The sequence below is a fragment of the Dipteris shenzhenensis genome, chromosome 10, assembly GCF_047967505.1.
Source record: "Dipteris shenzhenensis isolate YYH24624 ecotype China chromosome 10, Dip_SZ_1.0, whole genome shotgun sequence".
Taxonomy (NCBI): domain Eukaryota; kingdom Viridiplantae; phylum Streptophyta; class Polypodiopsida; order Gleicheniales; family Dipteridaceae; genus Dipteris; species Dipteris shenzhenensis.
In genome coordinates, this window is record NC_141605.1 from 5,458,630 (window position 1) to 5,470,595 (window position 11,966).

The following is an 11,966-nucleotide window of genomic DNA, read 5'->3' on the forward strand; positions in this document are numbered from 1 at the left end:
CTTTATACCTTGGCTTAGCATCAGGTGTGACTTTCAATCTGTATACCCACTTGCATGGTAGTACTTTCATACCCTTTGGCAGATGCACCAATTCCCAAGTACCATTTTTATGGAGACTGTCCATCTCGGACTTCATGGCTAGTTCCCATAGCCTTTTATCATGCATTTGCACAGCTTCCTTGTAACAGGAAGGCTCCCCACAATCAGTAAGCATTATAAAGTCTGCCCCTGGAACAAACCTTTGTGGCTGCCTTGTCCTCCGAGTGGACCTTCTGACCCATTGGTCTTGCTGTCCAGCCTGGTTTTCACCTAAAACAGGTGGCTGTTCCATCAAATTCTGTGGCAAAACAATGTCTGGAACATCTTCCACATGTGGTACATCATTTAAGATGTCTTCCGCCATAGCGGGCTGTCCATTTGGACCTGCTGCAGCCTGTTGTGGCTGATTTACAGCTTGCCTGAACTCTACAGAATGTCCCAAATCATCAATGTCAATATCTGACACATGTGAGGGCTGTTTTACAGCTTTAAACATGCATGATTCATCAAATAAGACATCATTGCTGCGTACAATTCTTCTACTGACTGGATCCCATAGGCGGTACCCCATCTCACCCTTGTCACCATATCCAAGAAATATGCATTTAAGAGACTTAGGATCTAGCTTGTTGCGCTCTTCTCTGCGTATGTGCACGTACGCAGTGCAACCAAAGACCCTTAAGTGCTTATAGGACGGAGATTTCCCTGTCCAAAGCTGTTCAGGCACTTCGCCTGCTAGCCTCTTATTAGGCGACCTATTTATGAGATGTACTGCTGTCTTCACAGCCTCAGCCCAAAATCCATAAGATAAAGCAGCATGTGACATCATAGAGCGGACCTTTTCCTGTATAGTTCTATTCATGTGCTCTGCTGTACCATTTTGCGGTGGACTGTAAGGAACAGGGAGTTCCCTTTGAATACCTCTAGCATCACAGAAATCACTGAATGCTTTAGATAAATACTCCCCTCCATTGTCTGAACGCAAAACCTTCAGTGTTTTGCCTGTCTGGTTCTCAACCATGGCAAGCCATTTCTGAAACACTGTAAAGACCTCACTCTTCAGCCGAAGAGGATACACCCACACCTTCCGTGTGGAGTCATCAATGAAAGAAACAAAATACCGTGCACCTCCAAGTGAAGGACTAGGCATCTCACACACATCTGTGTGTACAAGCTCAAGCTGAGCATCCTTATGTCCTATTTTCCTTTTATGAGGGCACTGTAATTGTCTGCCATAAATGCAATGCTCACAAAATTTAAGATCAGAAAATTTGAGAGACGGTAAGTAGCCAAGACGAGCCAACTGCTCCATTCCACTTATGCTCATATGTCCCAACCGACTATGCCACATAGAAATATTCGGCAGCTCGGTTGCATAAATATCAGCATGATTACATACATTGGCATGAAGAGAATACATAGTGTCAACCTTGGGACCTTTGGCAATAACCAAGGCACCTTTGGTGACCTTCCATAAACCATGACCAAAGCTGGTCACAAAACCTTCATCATCCAACATACCAGTAGAAATCAGATTTTTCTTGACTTCAGGAACATGCCTGACATTGTGTAGCATAAGCTGAGTACCATCGGCAAATACAAGCCTCACATCTCCAATGCCAACAATATTGCATGCATGATTATCTCCCAGAAACACGACTCCATTACTGCCTCCTGTGTACCTGACAAACAACTCTCTGTAAGGTGTAACATGGAATGAGGCACCTGAGTCAATAATCCAAGAGTGCATATCTGCAAGACTGCCTGCATGAAGAGAATGAGCATCCAAAGTAGAGAGAAAGAGAACCTCTCCCTCACTGTCATCACCATGTGTAGAATGAATTTCTTCAATCTTCACTGTACTCTTGCCCTTGCTTACTGGTACTATTGCCTTTGCATCTGCATCAGATTCCTTGGCCTTGTCTCTCTTATCATTCTTCAGCTTATAGCATTGCTTCTTTGTATGTCCCTTCTTGCCACAGTAGTGGCACTCAATATCTTTGTTGGAGCGGGACTTGCTCCTACTCTTTCCCTTTTCCTGGGATTTACCCCTTTGCTGATTTCTTCCCCTTGCATTCAAGGCATTGTTAGGCTTTGACACATTCTGAGCTTTCAGCTTTTGCTCTTCCTGCATAATCAGCCCTGTAATATCTGCAAAACTTATAGAAGCATTTGCATTTGTAACAGCCGTGACGAACGTATCCCAACTCTCAGGAAGGGATATCAAGAGTGCCATACCCTTGGTTTCCTCGTCCACCACATACTTCTGATTTGCAAGCTGAGTTATGATAGAATTGAACTCATTCAGATGTGCATCAATGGAAGTGCCTTCCTTCATCTTCAGGTTGAAGAACTTCTTCAACCAATATATTTTTGTTGCTGCACTTTGCTGCTCATATGTGTCCTGTAACTTTTTCCACACACCCCAGGCAGTATTCTCACCATCAACATTCCAAACAACACTCTCATGGAGTGACAATTCAATGATGGATTTTGCTGACAAATCAGCCAGTGCCCAAGCATCATCTGTCATGCCCGTGGGCTTTACACCTTTGTGCACTATTGGAGCATGAAACTGCCTGAGAATAAGAACATTCAGGACCATCTTTTTCCACATAGGGTAGTTAGCAGCACCCTGCAACTTCTTGATGTTAAGAAGTGAAGACTCCGATGATGAAGCCATTATAATCAGCAAATAAACAATTCAACCCAAGTTTGGGTGCCTGACTCACTGCAAACCAAGTGCACACTTGCACTTGAACTGTGCTCAAATATTTAATTCCCGCAGCGGAATAAATAGGAACTGAAATGCACACAATATCTCCCACTTAAACAGAGATGTATCACTGTTTACTGCTTGCTGCAGTTTCAGTACAGCAACTCTGTTTGCATCATTTAATGCACTTTTGTACAACCAGCTTATCTCTGAAAAATCAGAAGCATTTGCCCTTGTAAAATCAGTAAAAAATAGCAATAATAAAAGCTTTTTGTACCGCTGTACGCTGACTGAATTCAGTCAAACCTGTTGACTTTTAACTGTCCTTGACTGTACCAGAAAGTACAGCAACAGATTTTCACTGTTTAACAGTTCAATGTCATGAATTTCAACCTCCTTGACACTCCTAAAACTGTATTTAACAGTTTAGGACAGAAATTGGGCAAAAGCCCCTTGACTGGAGGTAAAAAAAAATCACAATTTCACTGCATTACTGCTCTCCTGACATTTATAAGGCATATGCATAAGTCTCTGGCAAAAAAAAAACATTCCCTTTGCAAAAGCCCCTTGTTTGACTAGCACATTCCGTGCTGAAGTCTGCATTCACTTCCTGTGTACCATTGGTCACAAATGCATTTAAATCTGCAAAATTCAATCTCCAATGTGGAGTCAGAGACGCAATTCCTGCGTACACAAGCCCAATGTAGGCTCTGGCTACAAAAGCCCCCTTGACTCTGCAAAGGAAATTGAGGATTTCCTCACACAGTGGCATACAAGCTCACTGTATTTGCATCTGACACTAAAGATGCTCAGTTAGAGCTCACAGGACCCTGTGGCTGTTCCTGCACCTGCAAGGACAATTTTGTACCTGCTGTACAACTGTACTACTGTCTGTACCTGCTTGCACGCATCCCAATGCAAAAAAAACTTCTGCTTCTATCCTGTCACTTGTTCTCTCAAATCACATTCTTATCCGCAAAGAACAAAGATGTACCTTGCTGTATTTCTGATTTTTTCAGACAAAGAATCTGATTTTCATTTTCTTTTTCTTCGTCAGGTGCGCTATGAAAGGGAAAAAGCCTCTATACCAGAGGAGGTGCGCAAGACGAGGATTGAAGAGGGAAGGCTAGTCGGAGGCAGATGGCTGTCGGCCCACAGCCGACAGTCGGCAGTCAGCTGTAGGTCGACTGTCGACCTGTTAGAGGTCGGCCCTGTCGGCCTTGCTCCTGGCCGACAGAGATGCGCGCGACAGCACGCCTGTATTGCGCGCTTGCCTGCAGTAGATGCGCGCGACAGCGCGCTTCGCTTGCGCGCTTATCTGCTCCTCCACACCTCCTGCTGGCAGTCCTTGCGCCCGCGTGCTGCTTCTGACCTTGCCTTAGGCCAAGACTAGTGGCCTTAGGCTGCTCTTGCAGATGTCCAGCCGCAGCTTAGCTGCCGGCTGCTGTTTGCCCTTGCCACAGCAGACGGCTGTTATGCAGCCGACCCCTGCTCAATCCCTCGCACGACCTGATGTGACAGCAAGCTGCACGCCTAGCTTCAAAACGCGCAATGAGGTAGATAGACTCGTGCGCAATGCAGCCGCCTCGATGGCTCCTGGAGAGCTACTCCTTCGAAGAAACAAGGACGAGCTGAAAAATGAGATAGACGGAGAGAAGAGCTAGAAGAACTCGGAGGGAGAAGGGGGATGGGCAACCCGGAGAGGGAGAGATTGTGTTCCTCGCTCTGATACCAGTTGAGAGTTTGAGTGAGAGAGGAGGAGAGCACAGTGACACACAAGTTAGGGGATAAGCAATGAGTAATGTGTGTACCTCCCCAAGCACACGGTAGACCTTTTATATTAATGGATAAGGTTACAACCACTAAGTACACTGTACTTAGTGTACCTAGCAAACAAATGTACTAACTGTACTTAAGTGTACTAACTGTACCAGGGTGGCATTAGTGCCTTTACCCCCACAATAAGCTCTGGACAAACTCGTCCACCTTTTGAGTTTCTCTTATCTCGGTCATTAGAGCACTCTCTAATACCGTGAAACTCAGGTTGTGCATAATGCGAGACAACGCATCAGCCACCTTATTATCTTTTCCTCTTCGGTACCGAATCGTCAAATTAAGCTCCTGCATGAGCTCTGCCCACCTGGCTTGGCGGCCCCTCAAGTCAGGCTGTTTACAAAAATGTTTCAGAGTATCATGATCCACATCCACATAAAACTCTGAACCATACAAGTAATGTCTCCATGTTTTCAAAGCATGGATAACAGCATACAACTCCGATTCATGAGTTGGCCAATTCCTTTGAGAGGGAGAAAGCTTCTTGCTTTCAAAGGCTACTGGCCTTCCCTCTTGAAGCAGAACTGCTCCTACCGCAATGCCACTTGCATCGGTTTCTACGAACAACGGTTTCTGGGGATCAACTATTTTTAACACCGGTCCTGAGACCACAGCTTGTTTTATGGTGTTAAAACTTTCCTGTTGATTTTGTCCCCAAATAAAAGGTACTTTATCTGAGGTCAGATCAGTCAATGGCGATACTATTCCGGAATATCCTTTGATATGCCTTCTATAAAACTGGACAAATTCCAAGAATGATCGCAACGCGGTCAGACTCTGAGGGATTGGCCAAGTTAGTATCGCAGCCACTTTCTTCGGATCCATTTCTACCCCCTGTGGAGTAATTATGAACCCTAAATATTCAAGCCTAACCATACATAGTATAGTTTTCTTCTTATTCACATAAAGACTGGCTTTCCTCAAAGTACTGAACACTATCCTTAAGTGTTCACGATGCTCAGTAACACTTTTACTGAATATCAAGATGTCGTCAATAAAATGTACTACGAACTTTCCGATGTACGGACGTAGTAAATCGTTCATAAGCATGACGAAGGTCGCTGGAGCATTGGTAAGTCCGAAGGGCATTACCAAAAACTCATAATGACCAAACCTGCTTCTGAAAGCGGTTTTATGCACATCCTCGGCTCTAATCTGGATTTGATGGTAGCTGCACTTAAGATCTATCTTGCTGAAAATCACGGCTCCATGTAATGCATCTAGCAAATCATCAATCCGAGCCATCGGATACCTGTGCTTAACAGTGATATTATTCAATGCTCTGTAACCTATACAGAGGCGAAACATATCATCCTTTTTCTTCTTTAATATCACTGGCGAAGCAAAAGGTGAGAATCTTGGTTGAATCTGCCCCAACTTGAGGTATTCTTCCAGTTGTCTACGCACCTCCGCCTCTTCGGTAAAACTCATTCTATAGGGAGGTCTATTTACAGGTTCTGCCCCCGGGATCAGTTCAATCTTATGTTGAACCTTCCGCTCTGGAGGTAACCCATAAGGTAGTTCATCCCTAAAACATTCAGAGAACTCCACTGTTATAAGATTAGCCAGCTTGGCCATCTCACCACTTTGCGTAACATCAGTGCTAGCCGAAGAATCATCCACCGGCTCTACCGATGCTGTGCAAAGGAATAAAAACTCTACTTGAGCCTTTCTGATTTCCATCACGGAAACCAACGGTCCCTGAGGTATATCTTTTTCACCTCGCAAGACATAAAGCACATCATTCATCTTGAATTGATATACGTGCTTTTTCCAATCAATGGCTGGATTCTTCCTAGAATGCCACGCCATACCCAGGGCTATATCTGCATGAGCAAGCTTGGTCATTTCAAAATCAAGCTTCTCAGCATAGTCCTGAATCCGAAGCTCCAACTGGGTAACCCTTTGGTCCCATACTTCAGTTGAACTTCCATCTGCCATTCTGACTGTATACGCATAGTCAGATGGACTTGTTTTTAATTTCAGCCTCTTCACGAGCTTGGAGTTAATCACATTGTGAGTTGACGCCGAGTCAAACAACACAATTACATCATGACTGGCCAACTGCCCTTTCATTTTAATTAACTCCGTATCATTGAAGGCTGTATATCCCGTTGCTGCGGGCTTAGATAGGATGTTATCAGGTGCACTCGTTGCTAACTTAGCAACAGATACACATAACAAACAAGGTACTAACCTCTGAGAAGGTCCCGCCAGTTGCATCTGCATATGTTCCGCATTGGGACTCTCCTGCATTTCTACGTCGCATTCAGATATTATCATATTAGCCGTGCGACGGTCTTTATTCAGTAAACAATCCTTCCACTGATGTCGCTGAAGGCAGCCGAAGCACAATCCTTCTTTTCTAGCTTTCTCTTTTTGTTCAGGGGTCAACGAGGACTTTGACCAAGCCCGGGCTGCCATTGGAGTTATTTTCCTTTTCACCCCAACGGTGGTACTTGTTTTTACTGGTCCCTCAACCGGCTTCACTTGCTTGGTTTGGCCACTTGGCTGTGAGACACTTGTCTTTGAAACCCATTTCCTCGGAAATCCCCCTTTTTTCGGGTACTCATACTGAGTCCCTACCTGCACAAATCCACCAGATCTGCCTCTAGCATCCTCATAGTTCAGGGCTACTGCTATAGGTTCATCTAATGTAGTCACATACTTAGCCCGAACTTCCATTTTGATCTTGTCGTTCAGTCCATAGATATAGTCTTTTAACTGAACCGACATAGGGAGAGGGTATGTTATTTTCATGACACATTCCCTGAATTTGTCAGTGTACTCTACCACTGACAGACTCCTCTGACGAAGATTTCTATAAGCATCCCAAGCTCGGGATTCTTCATCAGGTGGAAGAAAGTGTTTCTTGAATTCCGCTTTAAACCCTTCCCAGGTGGTTGGAGCAACTTGATCCTTTTGTTGCTTTATCCACCATCTGTCCGCGCCTCAATAAACAAGTGTGTGGCCTCGCAGATCTTCTTTAGATCAGATCTAATTTCACAAATGGCGAAGGCTTCTTCCCACTTGTGTAACCAAACCTCGATCACATCAGAGCTGCGCCCGATCATCCGACCAGCGTACTTCTCCGGTCTATAATTAGCGATATTAGGCACTTTGACCCTTGCGCGCTCTAAGGAATGTATACTGGGCTCTGCTGGAGCTTTGCCCTTATCAGTTCTAGACGGTCTAGCCGACAAGGCTTGCACCATCTCCCTGATCTCATTTTGACCAGCATTCACTTGAAGCTGCTGGTTCATAATCTGTTGTAAAGCATCCTCTAATATCGAAATCCTACCAATCAATGTAGGTGCTGCATGATGTGACATCTGTTGTGTAGACTGTACTCTAGACTCACTAGGATTCACTCTTGAATTCTGCCCTTCTGCCTCCATAGGTTCACAATGGAAGATGGGATTTTTTTTTTTTTCAGTCTTTTCTAAAACCCGAATAACCAATATATACACCCTTCACTTCTGTTCTGCTTTCGGAGTTTTTTTTTTTTCTCTTCTACGGTGCAGAAATAACAGGACTAATTGAAAACAAAAAAAAAACTGCATGAAAAGAAAGGCTCCCTGGTTGTTTCGCAACGATGCCAAATGTCAACCTGCTCTTTCTCAGACGTACAGTTTCCCTTCGAAGTCCATTCCAAATAGGCTGTGCAGAGGCCTTAGAATGCCTCACAGGCGGTGCTTCTGCAGAACAGCAAACAAGATGCGACCAGGTATGCGGCTATTGATCGACGTGACCCTTCACGTTACGTAGACTATCATCCCGCTCCAAAATCGTTTAGAAAAACCTGTCTGACTACCGAACCGCTACGTTGCCCCAAGTTTAGCCGTCCATTAATTTCAATGCTCTATTTCAACGTGGATACAAATCACGTTTAAAGGTCACGGCGTCCATCCTGCTCTCCGCGCAGATGACGATATAGACGTCGACTTAAACTGTTCATTGCTCAGGCATGCGCGTCGCTCGTCTCTACTCCACGCTCGTGCTTCCACGACCCATCTCTGCTTGCCCACAACCAGCCATACTCCAGGAGCGGAACAGATAGATTCGTTGTGCGACGGCCAGTAGCCCTCGGGTCTTCACCAAATTCTTGGTGTCAGAGCAAGGCTAGAGGATGAAGGGGGATTCGTGATTTACGACGACTGGTGTAGGTGACGCCTAAGTGACGGCGTTCTCGACTGTGTGGTTGGGGTGTCTACCGAGTTGGGTGACGTGCTCTGATACCAAAATGTCAACGACTTTATCTATCCACGTTTTTATCTGTAGCCTGAATCTCTTAGCCTACGTTAGAGCAATCACGGGCGATGGCATTCGGTTGTTCCACCCAGCCTAACTCTCTTGGATAGTAGTTCATCAGATACTTATGTTATTTCATTCATACCTATCCATGAGACCCTCAATTCCCTAGATAGTTCTCCTTGCCAAATGTCATCAATTTAGCCTCTCCACTTGGTGCACCTTTTTACCCCTCTCTTGGGGCACATTAAAACCCACTTGCCCCTTGGCATTATTACACATTTAGGTGCACCTAGGCCTTAGCACTCAGAACTACCTAGTCAATGCCATTCCACCCTCACCTAGGACCTTGGCAGTTACTTCTCTTGACCATTTCAATTACGCACATTAACTATTACAAAAGTTGGTCATCTAAGAGAAAATGCCCACCGATCTATCCGAGGTCATGCTATCTCGGCTAGAGCATAACACTAAGCCTCACGTGCAACAGCTTCTAAAGCTCTTTTCACTGACAGCTTTATTTGCTTGCCCTTGCGCTTTCTTTCCTTCAAGATGCGATCTTTTTCTACCGGTCCCTCAACTTTTTAGTTATCGTTACTGCATCTTTAATACTCACATCAATAGTACCTACAAACAATCCGTCAACAATACAATTGTCTAAATGCGTTGAGATAACAGGTATTAAAATATAAGGACCACCCTCATGCATCTGACTTTTAGCAGAGAAAAGTAGATAAAATATAAATCAAATCAAGAAGAACCGACGACCGCATACGTAACTCATCGCGTTTTGTAACGCAAAAGAAAATCCATCCGTAATCGAGCAAACTGTGGTATTGTTGGCTTTTCTCTTTCAAAATCGTCCAAGGGTGCACGTTCTTCACAGAATGAAACGGTTAGCAACCATCAGGGGAGGATGTAGGAGAGTTGGAGAGAGAGAGAGAGAGAGAGAGAGAGCTGTTGCTTGCAAGGCCTTGTAAAATCTAGGATGAGCCTGTAGTGCAAGGCCACAGTCCCTGATGATGGCATCCTAGGGTATACTCTTCGTTTGCAGGACGCAAGCGGCACAATGATAGTTACCCTGGAAGACATTGTGGTTGGGGTGGTGAGCTTGAGATTCTGAGCAAGGACTCCATAGCAGTAGGGTAATCTTTCTTCTAGAAATGACGATTGCCTTCATCCTTAATCTTGTCAGGTGGTGGAGAATGAGAGAACTTGAGACTGAGATGCTTGCATCACATAAGAGCTTGGGACGAATAGGAAGCAACCATTCTGATAGATTGCACCTGAGAGGAGAGAAACCTACGGGAGAGGATGAGCCAAGGGGAGGGGCTGAAAAACGACATTGGAAGAGGGAGGGGCTGTTATGAATGATATAGGGGCTGTTAACAGTTAAAACTCCATCGGCATCTTTAAAAAAACATTACAACAGGTTAGAGTATACCACTCTCATTCCTGATCATCGGTTCTTCCATGATTTCTTTCCCCTTTCGATTTCTTTCCTTTAAAATCAGATCCTCTTCTACCAGTACATTCACATCACGTGTTGCGTCCTCTCCGTGTTCTACTTTCACGTCCAGAGTACCTACAGATGATCATTTACGAACAAGAAATGCTTGTAAAATTCTAAAAACAGGGAATCGTGACATCTACTACAACCACCACTTACCATCGAGAGAGAAAGAAGCATCATCAGCGATTTCATTTTTGGTTTCCGCAAACTTCAGCAACTCTGCAGGCACACACTTGCAAGACATTAGCCAGGTAGAAGCAAAGTGGAAAGAAAAGAAAGATGGAATATGAAATTGAAGATGGAAGGTGGAACTTCCGATATCCATTGAGTCTCCAGAGACTGATAACTCTACGGATTTCATGTTTTCCATTTGCACACTCGGACTTTGAACAATGGAAACAAGACCGAATAGATTGAGAGAATTCTTATGGAAACAATCGTCTACAATATAATAAAACATAAGCAATCTCCATCTCCAGAAGAACGAGAATCAAAGTAAGACCACCCCTCGGAAAAACAGGCAGCCCATAACCCAACTGCCCCCGAATCAATCCAGAGTATTCATCGAAGAGATGCAGTTTCATCCAATCATTGAAGCACGCCACATATAAAATGATACAAACAAGCTCTCCAGCGCTGTTTCCTCTTCTGCACAACATCTCTGTCCAACTGCAAAGAAACGGCTGGGCCAAAAAATTCAGCTCTAGGACCCGAGGACCACATGCATGCTTGAAGCGCTGCCTTTTCAAATACACAGCAAGCCAACTAGAGTATTTACGCATTGGTACAGATTCACCCACTGCGAGAGCTCCACATGTATGTCGAAAAGGGATTTCAGACCATCCTTTTCTGAAAAAAACTCGAATCGGACACCTCCTTCCACACAAATCGTCAATCCTTTCTTTACTGGCGAAGCGCGCTCCAACTTGTGTCCAAATCGGAATACCTTCTGACATCTGCATCTACAAACTTACTGTCTCAGCATCTCTCCTCCCTGAAAAATCAGCTTCTACAAACTTGCCCCTCTCAGTTTCTTTGCTTGTCCTCCCCGCAAACCAGCGTCTCCTCTCAACTTCTCTGCTGATACCCGAACCAGTCTCTACCTCGACATTCCACAAAACCACTTAACCTGCATTCACAACAGTCACGTGCCGCCTGTGCCGCACCAAAAATTCGCCACGTGGCCCTTTCAACCAACGTGGCACCCACCAATTCTGCCACGTACACACCAATACACATGCGACAACACTCCTTCACATACTAATAACAGAATTTCGCTTCTTACGAACATCACCACCATGAATAAGACCTCCTCTAGGGCAGGCCAAAAAATAAAAGAAAACCAAACAAAACTAGATTTTCGGTAGGCAATCTTTCCTTCATGGAGCAAGTAACTACTAACTTGAAATTGAAGCTAAATCCTACTATTTTATCAATTGTTTAAGGAAACAAGGTGAATTTCATTCAGAAGGCCTGCCAATTGGGTAGAGCTAGTGTTGTGTAAACAATGGAGTGGTCAGACCAGTATATGTAATTAGTTCTGTTGAAATTGTGTCCATCGATGTTGCTCACCCAAATATGGTCCAGAGTAGATCCATGTGTAGTTGTAGGATG

The 11,966-nt window shown here is 44.5% G+C and overlaps 2 long non-coding RNA genes across 2 annotated transcripts; both read right to left on the bottom strand.

The window, feature by feature from the left end:
* Window positions 1-9,357: 9,357 nt before the first annotated feature.
* LOC147897310 (uncharacterized) lies at window positions 9,358-10,573 on the bottom strand. Its single transcript, XR_015541665.1, has 3 exons — window positions 10,505-10,573; window positions 10,284-10,403; window positions 9,358-9,466 (listed from the first exon to the last, which is right to left on the bottom strand). It is a non-coding gene; the product is annotated as an uncharacterized LOC147897310 (long non-coding RNA).
* A 78-nt stretch (window positions 10,574-10,651) lies between these two features.
* Window positions 10,652-11,380, bottom strand: LOC147897311 (uncharacterized). Its single transcript, XR_015541638.1, has 3 exons — window positions 11,153-11,380; window positions 10,858-11,021; window positions 10,652-10,735 (listed from the first exon to the last, which is right to left on the bottom strand). It is a non-coding gene; the product is annotated as an uncharacterized LOC147897311 (long non-coding RNA).
* Window positions 11,381-11,966: the final 586 nt, after the last annotated feature.